This window comes from Bombina bombina, chromosome 1, assembly GCF_027579735.1.
Source record: "Bombina bombina isolate aBomBom1 chromosome 1, aBomBom1.pri, whole genome shotgun sequence".
NCBI lineage: Eukaryota > Metazoa > Chordata > Amphibia > Anura > Bombinatoridae > Bombina > Bombina bombina.
In genome coordinates, this window is record NC_069499.1 from 818,944,980 (window position 1) to 818,957,128 (window position 12,149).

A 12,149-nucleotide genomic window follows, 5' to 3' on the forward strand; every position below is an offset into this window, starting at 1 on the left:
GGTGATGCTGGACAAAATCTATTTATAGTCTCTTCATATTGATTTATATAATATACACTATATGTATATATATATATATATATATATATATATAATTATTCTTTTATAAAATATATATCTATATGAATATATACAGATATAGATAGTATATATATATATATATATATATATATATATATATATATATATATATATAATAGCCCTTTACGGTCAAATACCTTGCCATATACTAAATCCCTTTTATCCAATCGCTACCAGGAATTTCAGAGAAAAAGGTACCCAAAATATCAGATAATTTTTTAGCATTTAAACAGAAATAGAGCCTAGTTTTATTATTTACCTATAAAAAAAAATAATATATATATATATATATATATAATATATATAAAATTATTTACTTACTGCTTGTGCAATCATAACACAAAATGGTTGTAAATGTCTTTCTGGGATCCCCATTGTTCATAAGGCCACTAATTGCAGCTGTGCAGCACACTTCGGAAATTCCCGACAACAAAAGGAATAATTAGTTAGCAGGTAAGGGAAATAATAGTGTAATGTAGATATTACCCTCCTACTTGACACCTCCCTGATCCCTCCTAAACAGCTCTCTCCACCCCACACACTCATCCCCACCTTCTTAGGTACTGGCAGACTGTCTGCAAGTATGCAGTTTAAGGCTTTTTTTTAGTATTATTATTTTTTCTCCAGTGTAGTGATCTCTCCTCAACTCTCCCTCCTCCCTGATCCCTCCCAAACTACTCTATAACCCTCCCCGCTTCCACTAATGGTGGCAATCTTTAGTACTGGAAAATGTCTGCCAGTACCCAATTAATAGTTTTTATTTTTTTCTGTAGTGTAGTTGTCTCCCCACGTCCACCTCCCCACTATTGTTATTAAAGGTCCCCCAGCCCCCGTCCCAAACTGTTTTCTTTAGTGCAGTGCCCCATCCCTCCCTCACCCTTCAACATAACTTGTCTGCAGTGTAGTGCCCCCCACACTCCCTCCTTATCCCTCCCCCAGTTGCGGAGGGGGGGGGATAAGACTGCCAACCCATCTCCCACCTTCCCTCCCACACCTCTCTCTGGCACCAACAGAGCTTGTTACAGACAGTGACACAGACTGTCACAGTCTCTAACGATCTGGCAATCTGTCTTCATATGGTAATATGGTAACGGAGCACCGATCGTATTCTGTTATCATATGAAGACAGATGACTGCAGCTCATGAATAGCAGCTCTTGGCTTCAGGAAGTTCCAGCAGTCTTGGTTGTTAAGCCAAGAGCTGCTATTCATAAGCTGCAGTCATCTGTCTTCATATGATAACAGAATACGATTGGTGCTCCGTTACCATATGAAGACAGATTGCCAGATGTTAACCCCTTTACTCCTATATAGAGCCTACGTTATGTGGTACAATAGGCTCTATATAGGAGTAAAGGGGGTTAACTCTTTAAAACATTTTTATTAAAATTTATGAGAAATATTTTTTATCAGAAAGTGTTTTGGGTTTGTTTGGTGAACATTTTTATTTTTAATCCTTACACTTTACACGAAATCTTCCGGCGTGCTTAATAGTGTAATACAGCACCCACTCCTGGTGCCTGGTTTAAAGGAAATAGCACGGTCCTCTAGGGTATAAATGACACAGCCTTGATACATTTAAACAGTCAGTTTTATTTTCACTGTCCAAGTGCAGATAACAGCAATGTGTGTTTTATAGAAGTTTAACACACTTAATACTACAAACAAAAAGCCTAGCTCAGTTTGAGCACTTACTAACATAAGTTTACATGACTTGCTAAAACATGGTAAACTAAACAAAACATGCCGTTTTTAGCAAACTCACTTTTATCAGCTTTTCTCAGTTCAGCTGTAATGTGTGTCTCTCTCCACGTCGGAAACACTGGTGACTCTCTCTCTCTCTCTCCACCTAGCAGCTGGAGAATAAATTACCCTCCTTTAATTAAACACAGGTGAGTAAAGATCCCCTCCTGATTGCTTACTCTCAGCTATAGAAAACTGAGGAATGGAACACTGGCCCACCCTCTCTCCAGTGTTCCACTCCAGGGACCCAAAAACACAGTACCTTAATTCCAAGCCACATTTTATACAATACATTTCCTTGGGGTTTAAAAACTGAACACACATTTCAACATTGTAGGATAAATATACACCTGATCACTCACAATTCCCTGTGTGGGATATTTATGTTAAATCAGATAAATGTTTCAATTTTATTTGTGAGTTATTAAATGATTTACTTAAAATTGTTGTGTCCTTTTGTTTGGCACACTGCAGACTTCCCAAGCCTAACAATGACCTCAGCAATACAACTAACCAAAGCAAGTTTTGGAAACAAAGCAACAGTGAATAGCCTTGTCTGCTTCAATAACAAGTCCTGATTGGCTCCTCCAAGTGGTAGAAGGAATTTGGCCATTAGAAAAACAATTGCAACAAACAACATATTAATGGTTCAGAACATTTTCACACCTGGGGCCCCATCTGATATGCAGCATCGCCCGCAGAAGCCCGCGGCGCCAGATTTTGCGCGGATTTGGTATCACATATACGGCATAGCATACAAGTTATGCGTGTATATTTCACCCTTTGGCCGCAATTTTTTTAGCCATACACTAACTTAGAACTACGCACAATTTGGTATCCAATATACAGCGTAAGGACTTACGCACACAGATTTCAGAAAATCTACTCCATTCTCATCTTGCCACAAATTGCAGGCGCAGGAACCCTTGCACTGACTAAAAAAAACAACGTAACTCCCTGAAGGCCTAACAAACACATGCGTAATCACATACATATCAGCAGCAGATCTCAAACAGTTAAACCTCTTCTAAGCATTCAGAATTTCTGCTCCTGCAAGTGTGTCAAACCAATCACAAACAGCACAAACTCTCACTTGCAGCCTTAAAACACCTGGCAATGCACACCCTCATTAGCCACCATGTTTCCCCTGCATTATCTGCAATTCATACAGAGACAGCATTGTGGGGCACAAGGGGTGCTGGAAGCCCTACAAGCCCCTGTTGTGGAGGATATAGTTGCTGCTGGTCCCTGGTCATGGTGCTGTAGCCGTCTCTGCTCCTGCTGCTGCTGTCCCTGCACCTCCTGCTGTTGTCCCTGTTCCTGGTGCTGCCCCTGCTGCTGTTGTTGCTGCAGCTGGTCTATACTACGCCGACATCAGCAGAGGGCAAGTGCAAGGGCAGCAAGGATACACAGGGTTAGGGTCACCCTGTTTGGGATGACAGAAGTGGAGGTCAAGGAAAAGTATCGCTTGACTTCTGCAAGCCTCATTGACCTATATGAGGTCTTGAAGAATGATATTGACCCTCAAGCGAATAGGAACTAAGCTCTGACTGGTATGCAGAAGATGTTGTGTGTTGTACACTTCCTGGCATCCGGCTCATTCCAGTCAACAGAGGGTTTTGTGTCTGCCGAGGGCAGCCCACTTTCTCCAGGATTCTAGGGGAGGTTTTAACTGCTCTAGATAACCAGACACAGCAATACATTCATTTCCCCCGTACCCCCCAGGAATGGAACAGTCTTAAACAAGGCTTCTATCGACTGGGGGTATTCCCAATGTCATGGGGGCAATTGATTGCACACATGTGCGTATTGTGGCCCCACATGAGGAGCCATTCCTCTATATTAACAGGAAAGGGTTTTACTCCTTGAATTGCCAGATGGTCTGCGATACCACTCTGAAATTCATACATGTGTATGCAGGCTTCCCAGTTGGTGCACATGATTCCTACATCCTGCGCCAGACCTCCTTATTCCAGCTTTTTGAATATGGCACACTCTCGGGAGGTTGGCTGCTTGGTGAGTATGCACTACCTTAATTCTATCTGTATATTTCTACTAAAGGGACACTAAACACAAAATAATTTTATCATGTTTCAGATAGAGAATACAATGTTAAACAACATTACAATTTACTTCTATTTTCTCATTTGATTTATTCTTTACATATCCTTTGTTTAAGAAATAGCAATGCACATAAGATGAGCCAATCACATGAGACATCTATGTGCAGCCACCAATCAGCAGCTAATGAGCATATCTAATATTCTTGTCAGCAAATGATATCAAGAGAATGGAGCAAATTACATAATAGAAGTAAATTATAAAGTTGAATAAAATTGCAGAGAAGAAATGTGTGTTTCATGTCCCTTTAAAGGGACAGTATGCTATAAATAGTTTTTCACTTAAAAGGACATTTTCTTAAAATGGAATGTTCTATCTGAATCATGAAAATAGAATTTTGTCTAGACTAATCCTGGCATAAAAGTAGATTGCTTACAATGCACCAATTTAATGTATTTGAAAAATATATCTTTTAAATGAAATCCATGTTATGTCCCTTTAAGCACATGATGAACCTGTAGTAATCAGAATACATATGTTACATGACAGGCGACGCAGGGTACGGCTGCAGACCATGGCTGTTAACCCCCTTGGTGCACCCCCTTACAGAGCCACAACTCAGGTACCAGGAGGCCCACATACGGACCAGAAATGTAATCGAAAGGAGCTTCGGCCAACTCAAAACCAGATTCAGGTCTCTGGATTTGACAGGCGGAGCTTTACAGTATAACCCTAACAAAGTGTGTTCCATTGTCAATTCATGTTGTATTCTCCATAACATTGCTATGGACACACGTATATTGGGGGACATGGAACCAGAACAAGATCAGCAGCTGGTTCCTGTACCTGAGGATGTGGGCAGGGGGAAACTGAGGGGGAATGAAGTGAGGGACCTTGTCATCCATCAATACTTCACCTGTAAGTTACTTGTTCATAAGTACAGTAAACCGTAACATTCACATGTATTATGATGTTTGACTGTACCTCACCAACCATTGCATGTGTATATATCATGTCTTGAAGAATTACATACTGCGGATTTCCACTGCATGTAAGTGAAACTACTACATCCCACCCCATTCCCTTAACCACTCTAATTACTGAAAATGTCTCATTTGTTTAATTTATGTTTATGTCACTATAATTTATTTACTATCATTAATAAGAATGAAAATGGATGTTTATACCTTATGTTCACACCTTCTGTAAATACATTATTATTTACATATATACCCATGTTGCAATTTATATTGGATGTGAGAAACCTTGATTTACAACTTAGAAGTGAATATTACTATATGTACCCTTCATACACAACTATGTGATGTATTTTCTAGAACATGAATATGTCATAAACATGATAATATTACCTTTGTTTGCGATTTCAACACAGGTCATATTATATGTTTTAACAATATTAGTGTACTAAAACACACCTCACATGGATATGGATGACAAATATATGGTAAATAACAGAGGACAAGATTTATGGTGAACTATAAGAATATATTTTTTTCTGGCTTCTTGTATGAGGGAGCTGAGGTGGCTGTAGTGGATTTCCTTGTTCTCCTGGTTTGAGAGGATTGTTCTGTTTCTGTTGGTGTGCTGGCCACAGATGATAGGCTGGTGGCAGTGTCCTGCTGGTGTGTAAAGTGCTCAACCAATACACCCAAGAGTTGATTTTGTTCCCGCCATCTATTGTCCATCTGCATCTGCATATCAGACTGAATTCTCATCATCTGCGACTGGTTTTGTACAATTCCATTTAATGATGCTGCAATGTCCCTCTGCAGCTCTAGGTTACGCTTGAGTAACCTCTCTTGGCTCCTGTGAAACCTCTGTTGGCCTCTTTGAATGCTCTCGCAGCTTGTTATGAGCCTCCTCTGTAGTGAAATGTATTCCTTCTTTAGCTGCATCTGCTGGTGCAACATCCTCAGCTGCATCTGCTGGTGCAACATCCTCAGCTGCATCTGCTGGTGCTTCAGTAATTCCAGCTATATGCTCATCTGCAGATGTTGGAGCTGTCCCAAGGGAAGAGGATGGTGGAGCTCTCCCAAGGGAAGAGGATGCTGGAGCTCTCCCAAGGGAAGAGGATGCTGGAGCTCTCCCAAGGGAAGAGGATGATGGAGCTCTCCCAAGGGAAGAGGATGGTGGGGCTCTCCCAAGGGAAGAGGATTGTGGAGCTCTCAGGGTGGATTGGTAGTCCCATTGATATGCAGTGTGTGACCACTCAGCCTGTCCAGTTTGCACTTCTTGGGACATACCTTGTGTATAAAATCAGTGACTGCCCTGATATTGTGTTGAGGGGGTAAAGACATGTACCTTTTGTGGCTGACTTGGCTCCCCCTCAAAACCAAAAGAAGAGTATTCCTCTGGCCAGGGGTCATATGCCAATGGTGGTGGCATCATTTCCGGGTCCTCTACTGACGCCATCCAACCCTGCTCATGCCTGGGAGCATAATGTTCAAGTTCTTGCCGGAAGACTGGTGGTGGTGGCATGCCTGTGACTGGTGGTGGTGGTGGCTGCATGCCTGTGACTGGTGGTGGTGGTGGAGGTGGTGGTATGCCTGTTTGCAGCCTTGTGACAGGAGGTTCTGTGGATGATTCAAATGATGAGAGGGATTAGTACAGTCATATATATGTCCATGTGGGCATACAATGTACATTGATACATGCTAGGGCCTATACTCATTCTCATGTCAAACTTTATAACATGCATGTGCATAATGTGATTTGTGATATGAGCCATTTTAATCTGCACAGTATACAGGTATGTGTTTCATACAATAGTTATGTGTACATGTCAATGATGGAGAAAATGTGTTCTTTAAGTGACACTATGGTCACACAATTTACTTTAGCCTGATGTAGGCACAGAACCTGGTTTCTGAGCTAAAAGTATTGTGATGGCTATAGTGTCCATTTACTGAAAACTCTACATGTGACTTGTGGCCTGTGTTACTCTGAGACATGTTAGTATTGCACTATTCCACATCATATCATGAATTGCATTGTGTTAAGTAGCATTAATGTCAAATATAATTGTAGATGTTTTTGTTAGTAGGCCAAATACCATTCTCCTCATTGTATACATGAATGTGTGACATTAAAAGATGTTATATCTCAAATACATATGATACTGGTGTGTGGGATGTTACTCACCAGCATGAGGTGCTGTGGTTGCAGCCACTGAGTCACGAGCCCCTGGAAGTCCACAGACTGCTGTGATACTCAGGGACCTGCATATCATCTCCTGCCAGGTGTTGTATTCTGTGTCCAGAGGTGGACCACCACCTGTTCCCCTCTGGTGCATGGCTTCCTGCCCCATCTTCTCTTTCACCCACCTCTTACAGTCGTTCCACCATTTTTTAAGGCCCTCAACAGTCCTCCTCTGCGGGTCCACACTGTTGACGGCATCCTCTACCACCAACCATGCTGTTTTCCGCCTTCTGGCAACACCTTTGCCCTTCTCCTGGCCAAAGAGGGCACTGTGATTGTTCATGATAGCCTGGGCTAGGGCAACATTCACCGAGAATGAAAAATTAGGACATCTCATCCTCTCATCCTCTGTGGACACCTGGCTTCCTCCCTGTGATGTCCCTGGTGTGGGTTCCTCCCTATCCTCTCCCTCCTCTCCCTTTCTGTCCCCATGTGCACCCTCTGTCCCTCTCCTTGTTGTGCCTGGTCTCTGGGGCTCTTGGGCATCTCCACTCCCATCATCCCTTCTAGCTCTCCCTCTCCCCACTCCACTTACTCCCTGACGGGGACCCCGCTGCTTCTCCTGTCCACTACAATACTCCTCTCTCTGCCACTTCTCTCCCCTCCTCCGCCCTACCTCTCCCTACCATCCTCACACTACACACACTCACACTCACTCCCAGTTCAATCATACACAATCACAAATAAACACTCAGCCTATCACACTGTAAAATTGATAAAAAAAGGTGTCGTGTATTTTGTATATGTATGTATGCAAAATGTGTGCAATATGTAAAAAGATGTGTAAGTGTACAAGCTTACCCAACCAACAATGTGACCTAACTAACTCCTCTGTTTGCGCCTCTCTCTCTACTCTAACTAATTCTCAACTCTCCAGTGTAGTGTGCTGTAGCTCAACTAACCATCCAAACACACTGAAAAAATGGCGGCTGCGCATGGGTTTATATATGAATTTTGAATAGCGTAATTACGTTGCGCATTTTTAGATGAAGTCGCGGGTCATTTTTACGAGTTTTAGCCTAATTTGCATAAAACTACACTTTTTTGAGACTTTACGTGGACAAAATACTGGCGTAAGTACTTGCGACGACTAAAATGTGTATTTGCGCACTTTTCTGAAGAACGCCAATTTATCCTACTTACGCCACTTTAGCATCTGACGGCGCAGTATATGTAATACCCCGATGTGCGAGGTGAAATTATGGGTGGCGCGTGTTACCTCGCTTGCGCTGAAAACTACGCCGTATATCGGATTGCGCCCTTGGTTGGTATGTAAATTTACCTCAGAACTAGTGCAGAATACTCTAGTAATTACAAAGCAGTTTATATCCCTTTTACTAAAACTAGAAGCAGCACTTCTAATGTTTTAAAATGTCATAGAAAAAGGAAGCTAAAAAACAATCAAGTTGAATACAATTTTTTTTTTCATTCAGGAAATGCTAAAGTGCTCCTTGATTCCAGTCTTAAAGGAACTGTAACATGCCAGGTTTTAAGAATTTCCCTATTTGTAATGTTCAGTAGATCCTTTGTTGTAACAAACAAAACAATATTGCAGTCAAGCAGGAAAATACAAAAAAAAAAAGGGACAGCCTATTCAAAATTAAACTTTCATGATTCAGAAGAGGGCATGCACTTTCCACTTTACTTTTGTCATCAAATTTGCTTTGTTCTCTTGGTATGGGCTACTTTCTAAACCATTAAAGCATGCCTTATATTTAGTGCATTTTATTATTTGTTAACAGCTATACAGCACTAGTTCATGTGGGTCATAGAGATAACATTCTGCTCACTCCCGTAGAGTTATGCACGAGTCAGCCTTAATTGGCTGAAATGAAAGTTGGTAAAAAAGCATTGTGATAAGGGGATAGTCTGCAGAGGCTTTGATACAAGGTAGTCACTGAGGTAAAAAATTTATTAATATAACAATGTTGGTTATGTAAAAGTGGGGAATGGGTAAAAGAGGCATTATCTATGTATTGGGTACATGTAACGCACGGCTAATCACCCATAAGGGTCCCAAGGCGCTGCTCATTTTATCGACTTCCAAAGGATGGAAGGTTGAGTGGACCTTGCCAGGGATTGAACCTGCAACCCTTGGATTGCTACAGAGATCAACCACACTGCAATAGTGTGCTGAGCTATCTGTCCGTCTGCAACAATACAAAATTTTAAGTAGACTGTCCCTTTAAGGTTAATTGAGGTCTGGAACTGAGTAACAATACTCTAATGTAATGTAATACAGGCCAAAATAAACAACACAGATATTCAAAGATCATTGCGCCAACATGCAAGAAGCATTTCTACTGAACATTAGAATAGAAAATGTTCTTTTAAAACCTCCATAGCTATTGCTTGGTTATAGTAATTAGTATAGCGGTTATTCTTTAAAGCTTTTTCTGTTGACGTTTCATTAAAAGTGACATGTGTATAAATATATATAAAGGATTTTTTTTATTCCATTGTGTATAATTTGCCAGTTTTATAGCAAAGCTTAATTCATGTGAATTTCTTTATACTAAAACTTCTTTGGTATTACTATTTTTTTTTTTTTTTAGGTGACACTGTTCATTTTTTCTCCTGTGTGTTTTACACAGTTTAATAAACAAATCCCTAATGAGTGTAAAAATACTGAAACAAATCGCAAGGAAAGATTTTCTAGCGCATGCTTATTTTATATTTTCACTTTTTCACCCCTAATAGAAATTTTACAGAATCTGACACATTCTCTGAGATTCGCTAATTACATTAACATTGTTATCTCTTTTTCCCAGCTATTAACAAAACTGTTCTCTCTAAATCTGTTTTTAAAATATATGTCTATGAAGATATTTGAACAATTCATCAAACAATTGAAAGTTTTCTTTCACCCTCTTATCTGTCATTTTCTGAGTCAGCTTTCCAGTTATTTCTTGGCTGCTTTACACTAGACATTAATATTAGTATAACAAGTGCAAGTTCGTCAAAACTGCTAGAAGAATACTTCCATCATAATTAAAGTATGACATTGTGGTTCTGCTAAATTTCATTTTTTTAATTTTCATTTAGGAATCTCCAGGAAACCTCTGTTCCATTCAATGTCTCATGATATCTCTGATATAACTAAAGAAGCACATTATAAATATATGCTTAATGTACTACATAAGAAATATTCTAATTTAATCATTCCCAGGCCCTCTGCAATATAATTAGATGAATTGCTTAACTTGCTATGCAAAGAAATGTGTTTTAAATTATTTGCTTTTTGCTGTTAACTTAAACAATAGTGGTAATATAGAGATAATTTTAAATGAACATTATATTCTATATTCCAATCTAACAGTTGGCTCTTCTTAACAGAATCTGTCATGAAGGTTTCATGATTGTAGTTGTTAAGGGGTCAACTATTTAGCTTGTGTGCTAAATAATTTGTTGTGTTTTTTTTTTTAGAAGAAATATTTTCCTGTGTTTTGTTTCTTAAATAAGCCAGAGCTCGTCATAAACAGCTGTACGTCTCACTAGAGAAACTTCATTGCTTAAGGTCAGTTTATTGCCGCAACTAAACACAGTGAGTGATTTTAATGATATAGAGATGTCAGAAGAGACATGATAAAAAACAGTCCCCTCTACCTAGGGAAAGAACTGAAGTCAATTAAGGGTTATTGTTGGAGCAAATTAGAATATGATTTAATGAATATTAAGTCATTCAGACACCTTTTTTTTGCTGGGCATGTCATATTTGGTATCAAAATAATCCTCATGACATCACAGAGGGATTGTCTATCTGTATATGAACTATATATACATTTCAGGGAACCAGGGATCAGACAGAAACGTGAAAAGCTAAATTAATCACACCTTTATTAAAAAATATCAAAAAAGAGTCCAAAAGCCAAATGACAAGCCAGGAGTCAAAGCCAGTGCGAATAGTCAGATACGCCGGGTCAGGAACTAAAACGAGTAGTCAGATGAGCCAAGGTCAGGAACACGAAGATCAGCAAATTCAGGAACAAGCCAGGCATCAGGAACCAGAAGGGACGTCACACAAGCCAGGTTATACAGAGAGACAGGAACACAGGAACTTACAGAGAAGTCAGAGACTATGCAAGGACAAAGGCAAACATGATTGAGGCAGTTAAATAGGGAATGATGACATCATCATTCTGGGACTGCAACCTGTCTCTCTCTGATGATGTTCTCCAGTTTGGCCATAAGAGGGAGCCTAGAGTAGTGAACAGTGTTACACACTCTGCTACAAGCAAGGAGAGAAGACAGGTGAGTCTACGGGGTCGATTTATCAAGCTGCGTCCCTCTCTACCGCAGCTCGCCTCTGGCATGCTGAATTCCCCTTGCGGAATTCAGCAGTGCACACAAGCGATATTTTGCGCTCCTGTGCAATCCTACCCCCTGTCTGCGCACAGCCAATCATGTGAAGACAGGAACTGTCAATCTTCCCGGTCAGATGAGACTGGGGAGACTGAAATTTGCCACCTTAGAGGTGACCACTGCTTGTTAAATACGGACTGATTCTTCTCTTGTAAGAACCTGCAGTCATAGGGGGTCGAAAGGCTTGCAAAGCCTTTGATAAATCGACCCCTAATATGCCAGCCAAGATAAAAAGCAGCAAATAACTATAAAAGTCAGGGAGAAACCCTGACAATAAATAACATAAGTTATATGGTGTTCTATCATTTTAGCCAAGGACTCCGAGCTCTATGACATTTCATAAAAGGGGTGGGCATTTACCTGACCCCTCTTAAAGGAGGTTTGGTCAAGAAATCTGATATCAGAGAAAAGGGCATATTTGTTCATAACAGAGTGACAATTTTCCAATTTCCATTTCCCTGAAAGCAGAAAGTATATTTTTTGGGTAAAGTTATAAGTTCTGTTATTTCTCCTTTTTTATTTTAAAAACTATTTGCTGTGTGTAAAGCAATTGCTAACAGTTTTTTTTTTTTATAAATTGCACTGTGACTCCTTTTTGCTCATAATAAATGTTTCTATTAAGTTTTGTCTTATATTTGAACCACATTACTGATAGAGACTGGTAATATTTATACTGTGTTTTTC